Raw genomic sequence first — 12,468 nt, 5'->3', positions numbered from 1 at the left:
TTCCTTCTGCTATTTGGATTTGTCACCTCTCATAAGGACATTCCACTTTTATTTCCCCTTAACTGACAGAGTGATGACTTTCAGTGTGAACTGCTTACTTAATTTATCCAGTGAAGAAATAGTAGAGTCATTATACAAATTATCAACTATCCAAATCCTTTGGGTTCAGCCTGTTTCTGAGAATTGTCAGATCTGTGTTCCTATTGTTATCAAGTAGTTTTAGGACAGACTGTTACCTCTATTACAGGAGCAGCTGGAACTCAGAGTTGATATGAAGGAGGCAAGTTAGGAAATATTGTCTACATGACATAAAGCAGCATTTTTAAATCATTATAGATGTCACAGGTTGGATTTTTGTGACCAGCACAGTAAATACTAAATGGAATTGGAAGCTCAGGTTGTGAGATGTTAGTTTTCAAAGATGAGTTTATTTGAACACAGATAGACATGTATGGAACACCATAACATTCAAAAAGAAGTACCAGATAGGCAGGAAAAATAATAGCTTAAACTAGCATAGCTGACAGCAAAACAGAGGACCCTCAAGTGGAAACTAAATAGGAAAGTGATCTTCAAATCATTGGCACATTGCAAACATAAAGTACTTTCAATGAAAAAAAAAACATTCTGTCTAACTTCTCTTATTATTTAGATATTCAGAATAAGAGTTTTACACTTGATATCTGCAGGACAGAAATTGACATTTGTAGTTTAGTTAAGTAGAATCTTAATCCAGAAATCACAGTGAAAATGCAGAGGCTGGGCAAAGAATTCAATATTCTTTGTGGGTGAGGGCATCCACATGGCTCTACAATTCTTTTCTTTCACTGACTTACCTTATTTTAACATGGATTAATTCCACCGAAGGATAGAAATACTGAACTCTGCAATAATAAAAAAACCAGAATATTGATATTGAAAACTGTGAGTAAAAAAACCCCACAACCTATTTTTCATAACTTTTGCCCAACTCAATTCAGAAACTAAGAAAAATTAAAGTAACATAGAGACAATCCATCTGTATTCTGAAAATGCTTTACTTTGGCAGCCAAGAATATTTTAAGTTAGATGGTTCAGAAAGCTTTGAATTTCTTGTTGTTGTTGTGTTTTATATTTTTAATAACAGATTAAATAGTGCCTTTTAAAAATCAAGCTGTGGTGGGATGCTGTGAACCAAAACTTCATTCACAGGCACAAAGCTGCACTTCCAGTCTGATTTATGTTGGTCGATAGAAAATAACTACCTCATGTCTGCTTTTATAGGAAGCACTTGATATACTTGATGAATTTTACTAAAGCTTAAATTCCAGCTTTGGACAATGGGACATTGTTCCTGTTCTGTTATTAGCAGGATAGTGGTAATATATTACAACAGAATAGCATCCCTCCAGTGTCCATTCACCTGAATCATTTCGGTTCTCATCCATTATGTACCCAGAGAAATGAAACAAGCATCTTTTTCTCGGCACAGTCTGTAAATTATGAAACATTGTACAGCCAGCCAGTGTGAATGATTAACTGAGATCAAGAGATATTTCACAAAAATGGCTCATTCTTCTCAATCAGAACCACAACTCGGTATACCAGATCAGAAAATGATGTCATATGTAAGTGTTCTCATTCTGATCCCTAGTAAGAGCTATTGTCATATCTTGTGTAATAACTTGCTATTGAAAGATCACAAAAGTAAAACTATTTTAAGGATATTTATGTCTATATAGAAGACACCTTCTTTATACAGAATCATGTTCTTTTTTATTAGCATATATATATTGTGAATGAAAATCTATAATAAGCTTTTATAATGGAAGTATAACATTTTGTCAGTTTGAATTTTGTGGCAAATTTAAATTGCATCACTCTTTGAAAGTTTAAATATATTGCTTGGCTATTTGTCTTATTAATATTTAGCTTTATCAAGTTTAATCATTACCCTAAATTGGGAGGTATAGGTCAAAAATATTTGGTCAAAAACCCAGTTTAACTGGTTTCCACTTTGCCTTTTAACCTTTGCAAGCCTGAAATAAAATATATTCTTCAAACAGTTCCTCCCATGTATTTAATGTTAAGTGAAATCTATTAATGAATGTGTCACTTTTTGCATTACTACAGAGCATTTAATTTCAAATTATTGTTCACCATTCTCTGATCCATATTTGTCATTGATTTTTTTATTAGGTTTATTGCAATTTCCCCTTATAAGTTTTTGTTGGGTTTTTTTCCTTTTTAATCTTGTCCACTATTTCTTGTGCAAACTTTAGCTTCATCTTGTGAATATTTACAGTAAATCTGAGTTTTCCTAATATGGACTGTGTCACTGAATTCAATAAATCTGCTCAAGTTTTAAAAGTAACTCACCTTTGTAAATTTTCCAGACTTAAGACTTCACAAAATAAGCTTTCAGGAGCTGTAATGATCACTGCATGACATGGGTGTGTGCAGCCCTTTACACTAAGATTTCGTGATCCCTGATTAAATTCTGTTATCTTACTGGACAACAAACCATTTAAAAAAAAGTTTCTCACCCAGAATTCAGTGTTTACAGCACCACATAATCTATCCTTCGTTGTTAAGGTCTCCTAATAGTGCTGTCAAATATGTAATTTATGCAAATCTATACATGAAGATTTTCTTATCTGTGTACTTCCATTTTCCATTTAAGCTGAGTTGCATTTCATCATTTCTCACAAAACCTCTCAGAGAGTAATGTCTTAACCAGTATAAACTTCCCAGTCTGAGTAATGGAAGTGTCCTCAAAGTTTGGTTTAATGCTGTAAAAAAAAAAAATCTATGAGTAAAACTTTCTTGGAATGCTCACTAGCAAAACAATGCCTTTTTTTTATTTTTAAATTTGGTCTTTAAAAAGCTCCACAAACTTGCTAAGATTTCAGTAAAGTTGTAGCAATTATCTTTCAATGGGGCCCAACGGTGAATTAGAAATATATTTTGTCCTGTCATTTGCATTAATTTGATATAATCCCTGACTGTCTTGCCTGGTCACAGTTTTAGTGCCCAAAGTAAAGAAAGCAATGATAGTTAACAGTAGAAATCCACACAGATTATTAAACAATAGTTAGCAGTAAATTCTCATCAGCCTTTGAAAGACAGGAGGTCAAGGGCAAGATACAGGGAAAAAAGTTGCAAAAAAAATACTTCAAGATGTATGAATAGAAGAATAAATTGGAGCAAATCATACAAATTGAGCAACAGATCAGACAAGGCCATAAGGATTTTGTGCATGATCTCCCTTGAGCAACAAAAATGAGTGGCGCATCAAATGGTTCCTCATGCTTTATTATATTTACATCTTTTAGATTGTTTCCCTATTTGAAGTCACCATGCTAAGATGATGTTTTTAAGAAAGGAAACCCTTTTTACTAATTACTATCCCATTCATAATACAATGAATATGTCTTGCCAAATATGTCCATATACCTAACTGTATATGAGACAGTTGGCTGAGCACAGATGTTCTAAGCATGTTTTTACTTGTCCTGTTCCCATATTATTTACAAGTTATCTCCAAATGTATCTATTCATAAATATACCTATACATCTGTACATATCAGGGTGTTGTTTAAAAGTAGATCGGGTTCTCATTGTTCTCAAAAAAACAAAGAAAACAAAGAACAAAAACCCCAAAACCAACCAAAAAGCTCACACACCCTGGGTGGGGGAAATAAAATAAAATAGTGTCTTTTACTTTGTTATTAATAATGACCTTATAAATAAGATTTTTCTCTGAGGAAAATTATTAGTTTGAGAATCCTGAAACCCAGGACTATCTACTCATCTATCATGGGAAACTGCCTTTCTATAGCATTTTTGTTTAAAATACACATTTATTACACAGTAGCTCTGCTCAGAAAAAAAATGGCTTTATGGCCCATAGATATTTAATAGCTCAGCTACAACTGATCTGTCTGATGGATAGGGCTTTTAACTACACTGTGATTTTTTGGAAGACCATAAGTGGAAGGAAACTAATTGAATTGGCTTTTGAATTGGCTGGGGGGCTGCCGTTGTTTGAAAGACAATGAAAACAATTTAAATCACCTTTAACAAGAGAATTCCTCTGACTCTGGGAGTATCACCATGTATTCACATACTATTCCCTGGGGTGCCAGTGGAAACCACACTTTTAATTGCCAGTGTTGCACATGTATAATGATATTGTCAGCAGGGTATGTAGCAACTGCACAGGGTCTGCACAGTACTGTAGAAGAAAGCTGTTAAATTGGGAATGTCTTTGCCCCAGACTAGAACAAATAACTAGACTCTGGAAAAATAAAAAAATTATTCACCATTAATCTTAACTAAAACTAAATATTTCAGGAGTGAGTATTTCATGCTCAGGAGGTCAATGAGCTCTTGAAATTTCTTGCTGTCTTAAAGTCATGAATTTCTTGCCTGAAGAATATGATCTCTTATTTGAATTTCCTATTCTTCACGTTCAATAAAAATAAATCTTAATCGAAAGCCCAGTTTGAAACAATTAATTTCACTTCCAAGTTTGGTGGGAGACTGTGCAAGTTGCTATGGTATCCATCTTTCTTTCTGGGGTGCTATGATGTTCTCATCATCCTGTCTGAATCTCTGTTATTTTCTAAGGAAATGTAAGCGATCTATTTCTTTGTTTCTTGGCTAAGTTTCATCTGCTGCCCTTTTTTCTTAATTTTATTTTTGGGTTTAAAAATCCATGCTTCATCATTCTCTGTGGTACTTCTGTTCATTTCTATTACCTTTGTACAGTTCTTTGTAATATTTCAAAAATAATATTTATGCACAGCAACATCAATTTGGTATGCTGTAATTACAACCAGCGGTCAGCCATATAGAGAATTGTTGATCTATTAGACACAAGTTTTACTGACACTTCTTGTGATATTTAAGGTAAAGATTACTTTAAAAGAAGCTACTACTATGCACTTTCAAAAAGAGTTTAACCTACAGGATCCTCAAATGTAGGAGTTCTCATGTATTATACTCTTCTACTGCATTTTTAAAACATAGTCCATAAAGCATAGGAAAAAAGAAAGATAGCTGCTCATAAATACTAATGTTATTTTCTGTAAATTAAAGTAAGTAACTGATTTTTGGATTTGGTCTTCCTTTGTGTTGTTTTGGGGTTTTTCTTTGGTAAAACAACAAAAAAACCCTAAAAGCCTAAAAACCCTTAAAAAACAAAAAAACCCCTAAAAAACCCAAACAAAGAAAAAAATCCTTTGAAGGAACCAAAAATTTATTTTCATTATATATTCTGATTAACAATATTATTCCAACCTGTACCTAATATCATCAATAAATATATCAAATCAGAAAAAAGTTTTAATCTAATTTATTTTATTTTATATTTTCCTTTTTCAGTCAAATGATAGTGTACTTTTATCTCTCTGTTCATGTTTCTATTTGGGGTTTCTTCATTTGGTGTTTTACTGAATATTTTTTATATGTGGGGTTTTCAAAAGCACTGTAGAAGAGGAGAAAAGCATGAGTGATGATGACCAACAACAATGAAGGGATGCTGAGTATAAGAACTTCCATTTTTTATTTCTGTATTTCCCTTTTTGTCTATGCCAGGAAAAGCAATTGTCACAGAGGTGGCTTATTAACACAGAAAATGTTATTCTCATGCTATGATCAGATTTATGGAAGTTCCTTCGAATCATTATGCAATTATGTAACATAAATACCAGTATTTTACTTTTTCTTTTGTTTTTTAGAACTTTCAGGATACTTTTTCATAAATTATTGCACTGAACTCCAAAATCTACACACAGGGTTGTAAATCATGGCTGCCCATGGAGAAAATAAAAATGTTTAGTTCTTCACTTTATTCGGTGACTGAAATGTGATCAGTCTGCAATTTCCGAAGTATTGTGGATTTTTTTATTTAAACAAGAAACATCCAGTGTTGGTGTTGTATATTGTGAAAATCATGAGAATACATTCACCGCCTGCTGAACAACTCACAAGAAAGGAAATGTATAGACTAAAGCCAGAAGTTCAGATGTTGCTTGTCTACAAAAATCAATTCTGGAAACAGTTATTTAAAGATATATCTGATTTTATGACCTGTAGGATTAGTTTTGTGCACTTACCACAAGCAGTTTCCCTATGTCTGACCTGGATCTGACAGGGTTACATGTTGTAGATATGGTTCTATTTTTTAGCATTTTGACTGCAGAAGCAATAACAAGTTATGCTACCAGGAATTAAATTAACAGACATTTATCTATTCCCCAGAAGACTTGAATGAGAGGCATAAATCTTTTCCAAGAAAAATATGAGTATATTGAAAATTTTATCATAGTACATGACATAACACCAGGCTGTTCTTATTGACAAGTTCATTGAGAAATTATATTTTAACCTTACTTGCAGAATAAAAGATTTCTCAGTACCAACTTAAAGCCACTGGAGAATTTGTAGGATAGATCACCAGAAATTGTGTTGAAACTTTGCAACATCTATTCTTGGTAATCCAGTAGGAATTACCACTAGGATATTACCTGACCCGTTATCAAATTAGTAGTCTAAAATCTGAGACTTTAATGGATTTATCAAATGACTGGAGAGAACTTCATAAGGATAAGTGTGAGAAAAATCTCTCTGGCAACTGCAGCAGACTCAACTCTAGTCAACATGATGAATGCTGTTCATGATATGCAGCATGGGAAAGAAAATTATGCACTATGTGATTCTCAGACAAGAATGTCTTAGTGGAAAATGTTCAAGGACACTTTTAGCCATATTGAAATTTGACAAGAAAAATAGTATTTTGCCATTATTACTAAACACCCACAGAGATTTTGTTGATACTATAAAGTCTCAGGACTTGACTAGACATACATTGATTGATCTGATTTTAGTTGTCAGAGCAACTGTCTAATGGACAGATTTGTTTTTGTTTAACCTTAATGTAGCTTTGTGCTAGAACATCTACTAATAATTAATATTCAGTATTAAGAAATAGTTATTCTGCTTAGAGTGATTCATGATCCTAGAAAGAAATCTTAGTTTAGAAGAAAACAGACTTAAGCAGAAAACACAAATCACACTGGTCACTACAGAAGAACATCTTTGTGAATCAGGTTAAACTAGTTTTAAGAATATGAAAAATAACAGTAAAACAGATATCAGATATCATCTGCAATTTAGAAGCTTTCAGAAGATCATGTTTAGGAATTTTTATTGTTAATAACAAGGTACCTGTAATAATTAGATCATTAGAATTGTAAGTGTTGATATTACTGTAACTTGACATATAATAACTGTTTAGTGTATTTTGTTGGCACTGTTAGAACAATAATAACTCTAGCAACAGATTATTTTCCTTAATTAAATATATTCCCTTTTGTCTTTAAAAACATTTTGAGTGTTATACAAATGATTGACCAGTACAAATCTATTGCATCTGGTTTTTACTGGAAAAGTATTTTCCCGTTTCTTCTTTTTCCTTTCTGAAAATAAGGGGTACATACAAATCCTATTTAGAACTACCCTTGTATCTAACCTTTCAGAATTGGATGAGTGTAGTTTCATAGATAAGGACCTGTCACCTTGATGATATTCATGGTCCATGACAACTCTAATAAGAGTTACTATTATCAGTCATAAAATTTCTATACTCCAATTGCAAGAAAATCTGGGTTTGGAGGAGTCCTGTTTCCTGTACTACATAGTCAGTAAATGTTTCAAGCCAGCAGAAAATTTCAGTAAATATGGTCTGATTCTAGTCTAAAGATATTTCTCTGAATGTTGGCATCTAGAATGTCTCTCTCTTTATTGCTGTATGCATTACCATGTTCCAAGTTAAAACAGTAGTCAAATTTCTCACATTTAATTCAGAATATAATCCATACAAGCTAAAGATTGCCTAGGCCAGAAGCAAGACAAAATATGGTTGTGTAGACTACTTTTCCTATGCCATTAATGTATGATGACTTCAATTACTGCAGGCTCTTTGCTGCTCCTGTGTCACATGTGCTGATGACTGTTCCCTTACTTTTCCAATCATAGCTTGAGTTATGAATAAATACATGACAACACATCATTGGGGTAGAGCTGTAAACAAACATCACACTCCAAATGCCATTTTGCCTTTTCAAAGCATAAGATGTCTGAGAGTCCTATTTGTGGTCACTACAGCTAAAGAATGAGAGAGTAAAGTGTTGGCCTAAAGGGAAATAAACGAGCAAGTCCGGGTGGTTTACAAGTTTTTCTCCTCTAGTCAAGAAAGTCTTGACCTCATGTCTAACTGTGGGTAATTGGTAACAGTGGGACTCCTTCAACAGGAAAATAAAGTAGACTGAAACAAAATAAATATGGAAGAACAGTCCCTACTAAGGTGTGCTAGAATTACTCTGAGCTGGAGTTACAGTCCTATGTAAAGGTCAGGCCTATAGTCTGAAATTTAAAAGCAAAGAGAGCAGCTCTACCCTCCAAATACTTTTATGTGAAGACAAATGGTAACAAATCAATAGCCAGCTCTGATAACAGCATCACAAAAAGGTTAAGCACCAGCTTATTTCTAGTATTTTGACCCTGCTATGTTTTCATAGATTGTCTCCATTGAACCAAAAGCATGACAGTGTGTTACACATCATCTTTCCATGTGCACCTCCAGGTAATTTAAGTGCTTTCAGAGTCATATGGCCAGCCATGCCTACCATAATGCCCTGTACTGTACCAAAAAGGTCTTCATATTCCCATGTTAATTTGTTATTTGTTTTATTTCTTGCCAAATATATACAGAGGTAGCAGAATATTCTGTTAGCATTGTTGTTTTTCCAATTAATCCAGTATACAACATACATTAATTCTGATACATCCACTTTCCTGCTTTACAACAGCTACAGACATTTCAGCTGTTGAAGAAGTAATGCATCCTACATATTCAAAGATTTTCTGGAATTATGTTTCTAGGAATTTGTTTAACAGTCAAATTTACTTTTGCAAATATTTATCATTTAGTTTTTATTAGGATGCATTTTAAAGAAAAAAAATTGCTTCCATTGTAATGAGAACTTCAGGCACTCTATAAAACTCCAAAGTATGTCCAAAGGTCAGACACTGTTCCTTTTATGTCATAAATGCAAGTGCATAGTTTACTGTGCAGAAAGGACAGTTAAGGAAATTTTAGACAGGCTTTAAAAAGTAAAATTGGCCTTGGGAAGGTGAGACAAAGAGTGGGAATTACAATACCTGTAAGAAAGTTTTTTCCTTTAATGGTTGTTCTAATGTGGAAAAAGAAATAACTTCACAGGTTTTAATCTCAGAGGAACACTTGAATGAATGATAATTTTCATTATAAAGTGGAAAATATTGATGATAGAAAAACAGATGAATATTTGAGAAAGAGTTTAAAAGTACCCTACTTTTTTATTAAACCAGCTTCTGTAATCTTTGTTTTAAAGCATTTTACCATACTCTCAAGAATTACTGACAGGTCTTGCTGTCTTTTATTCTGTAGGTCATTCTGTAATACATTCAGTCACTCTTGCGAAGTACCTTTTTGGATATTCTAGAAAAGGCTTGACTCTCAAAACATTTTTAAAATACTTGGTTAAGGAGAGCAACTTAACACAGAAGCAAGTAAATGTTTTTGTCAATTATGCAGACCTGAAGCTGTTTCTCCTAGGCTAATATAGCTCATGTGAATTTAAGGTCACTGAGAAAAATTAAGGCATAATAGCAAAACATGTATTTCTCATAAGAAGACAGTGAAGGGAACTCCTCCAAATTACTGGAGCTTCATTCACTAAGTGAGTTTCCCTTCCTTACTTTACGGATCACATTGTCTTGGTCCAGCATACAGGACTGCATGCATGTTATTACATCCTCTTCTTTTTGGTGAGATATTCAAATTCATCTGTGGTATATTGTTATTTCCCACCTCAGGTGCTGTTAAACTTACCTTTTCCAGTCTGTTTTATGTTGACATTCTCAACTGTGAAATAAAATTTCAGCCCGTTTTTTAGAGAACTTTTTCCACAATTTATCTGGTACAGCTTTTCCAGAAAAACTTGATTTAGGTTTATGCATTTCCTCTATGTCCCTATACAGACACAACCAGAAAAAAAAATCCATTTTAAAAAGTGTTGACTTTTGAGATACATTATTCCAGTGCAAGAAAGGAAGATTTTCAAAATATCTATGCTCCATGGCAAAATATAAAAGTGGATTAGCTAAAAATAGCCTAAAATTCATTTTCCAAATTAAAACTCCAGGGATGAAAGATTTGCATTTCCCACGTGCCTGATTCCTCAGTTACTGGTTGATCTTGGATTACCACTGTTTACTTCCTTTTTCACCTTTATAAAGAAACCAACAAAGAAACCTCCTCTAAATACAGGAGATTGTGTCAGCAAATTCTTTTTTAAAGCCAAATTCAAAATCAAGTGAGTTACTAGGAAGGATCCAAGTGATTTTAAGGTGATATGGCTTAGGTTCTCAGGACATAAGATGGTTTACTGATATATATTTTCCAACTGGCATAATTCTAATCCTTTCTGAGAATTCTGCATACTCCAGTAATGTATGAAATTATTATTAATAATAATGCAAGAATAGGCAGGATACACAAAAGAGGTTTAAGTATTAAAACTAGGTGCAAAACAAGTAAAAAAGCTAGTGAAATATTTATGTGATGTTAAATAGCAAAAAGCATCCATAGATGTTAAAGATTTTGTTGAAATACAATGAAAAGTTTTTAAAGAAAATAATATAAAGAAAATCAGTTGTTTTCCACTGGATTTGTTTTGAGTTCCATGCTGAGGTCTGAATGGTTTTGACCTCTTAAATTGCTATAAACTCAATTGCAAGAAACTTACATTCACAGTATTTTTATTTTTGAAAGATTACTCCAACTTGGGAAAGATGCCTAGAGCTAAGAAGATGTAAGAAACCATGGTAGACCTCAAACTTTACAAGGCTAAGCACAATCTGTTATATGACTTAAAGTAACCTTTTCCCTAAAGGAATTAAATATGTAGCATGTGTACTACTCATTCTGACGGAGCCAAACATAGGGCTGTTCTCCTTTCTTTGTGTACATATTGACTCCAAGGTTATTCTGGTTCTTGAGTTAGTTCTTCTGGCTGTCCAGTTTTAATGTTGAAAGATTGCTGATAGGTTGCTGACTCTCAGAAGGATGTTGAAGAATTCCCTGCATAATATGCAAAATTCCCTTTTCAATAAGCAAAATCATTTCAACCTTATTCAAGTAGTAAATGCAACTGCTGAGATAGAAACTGGGGCTTAAGTAACCACAATGACATTAGTAGCATACTACAGGATATCCTCAATACTTCTGCTCAGATTACAGATTTTTTTTTCTCTAATAGACTTTCTTGCCATGTAAAAAGAATATATGATAAGGATGATTCAAACACATTCACAAAAATAATTTGTGCAGATCCTTACTCCTAACAGAGATTACACTAAAGGTGTTAGTGAGAATACTAAATTATAATTATGAGATTTGAGTCAATTGACTCCTCCTCTCTTTTGTCTCTAAGAGACACCAACATAAATTTTAAATAGAAAATAGAAATCTGGTATTTTTAAAATTTTGTTTTATTTCACCCTCGTTAATTTATAAAAATGGTTCAAATACCCAAATCCTCCTCAATGAAAATAAAAACAAAACCAAAGCTCACAACTGAAAATCTTTGTTTAAATATGCTGCATACTCTTCTAGAGTGAAAGGTTGCTCACTTTATTTGTCCTGCTTCTAAGCATTCCTGAAAAAGAATGGGCAGAGGATTAGTTCAATTTATTTTCTTTTAGAGAACTACCCTAACCATAACAAATAACACACCATGTAACACACCATGACTTGAACCTGAACAGATTTTATGACTAAAAAATACTGCAGCAAGAAGAAGATATCAGTTGTTGAAATAAGAAAGTATGTAGAGAGAAAAACTTATGGAAGTGGGAAAAAGTAAGTTAATGAGGAAATTTCAATCAGTCTTCTCATCATCAACCAGAAATAATTATCACAGCATGCTACCATTCAGCTGTTGATTAAAGATATTTGCTTAATATATTTGAAATAATTATGCTCGTTCATAAGGCCCTGTCAGCACTTCTATTAGAAACTGTGTCCCTCTGGGTTTTGTACCTTTAAAATTTGTTCAGAGATGCATGCAAAATTTCATTAGTTTGAATTATAGCACTTTTAGTCAGATCTGATCAAAATCATGTATGTATGTACTTTGGTATGCTTAAAAACCCAAAGCACTTTTTGCATCCTTTACACATTCTTAGTCCCCAGTGAAGCAAAAAAGAAATTACAGAAGCAAAAGAGAATGCAAGAATGCTCAGAAAAAACACCTGGGATTTATATATATACAGTACATAAAATATCTAAAGCCCTCTGCATACAATTACAATTTATGAATTAATGATCATGAATTAATTTTCTCTTGTGCTTGAAGATGTTAATTTTTGATTTATAAA

Source organism: Molothrus aeneus, chromosome 1 (assembly GCF_037042795.1).
Source record: "Molothrus aeneus isolate 106 chromosome 1, BPBGC_Maene_1.0, whole genome shotgun sequence".
NCBI lineage: Eukaryota > Metazoa > Chordata > Aves > Passeriformes > Icteridae > Molothrus > Molothrus aeneus.
The sequence above is the reverse complement of the archived record's forward strand: the minus strand, read 5'-3'. Positions refer to the sequence as shown.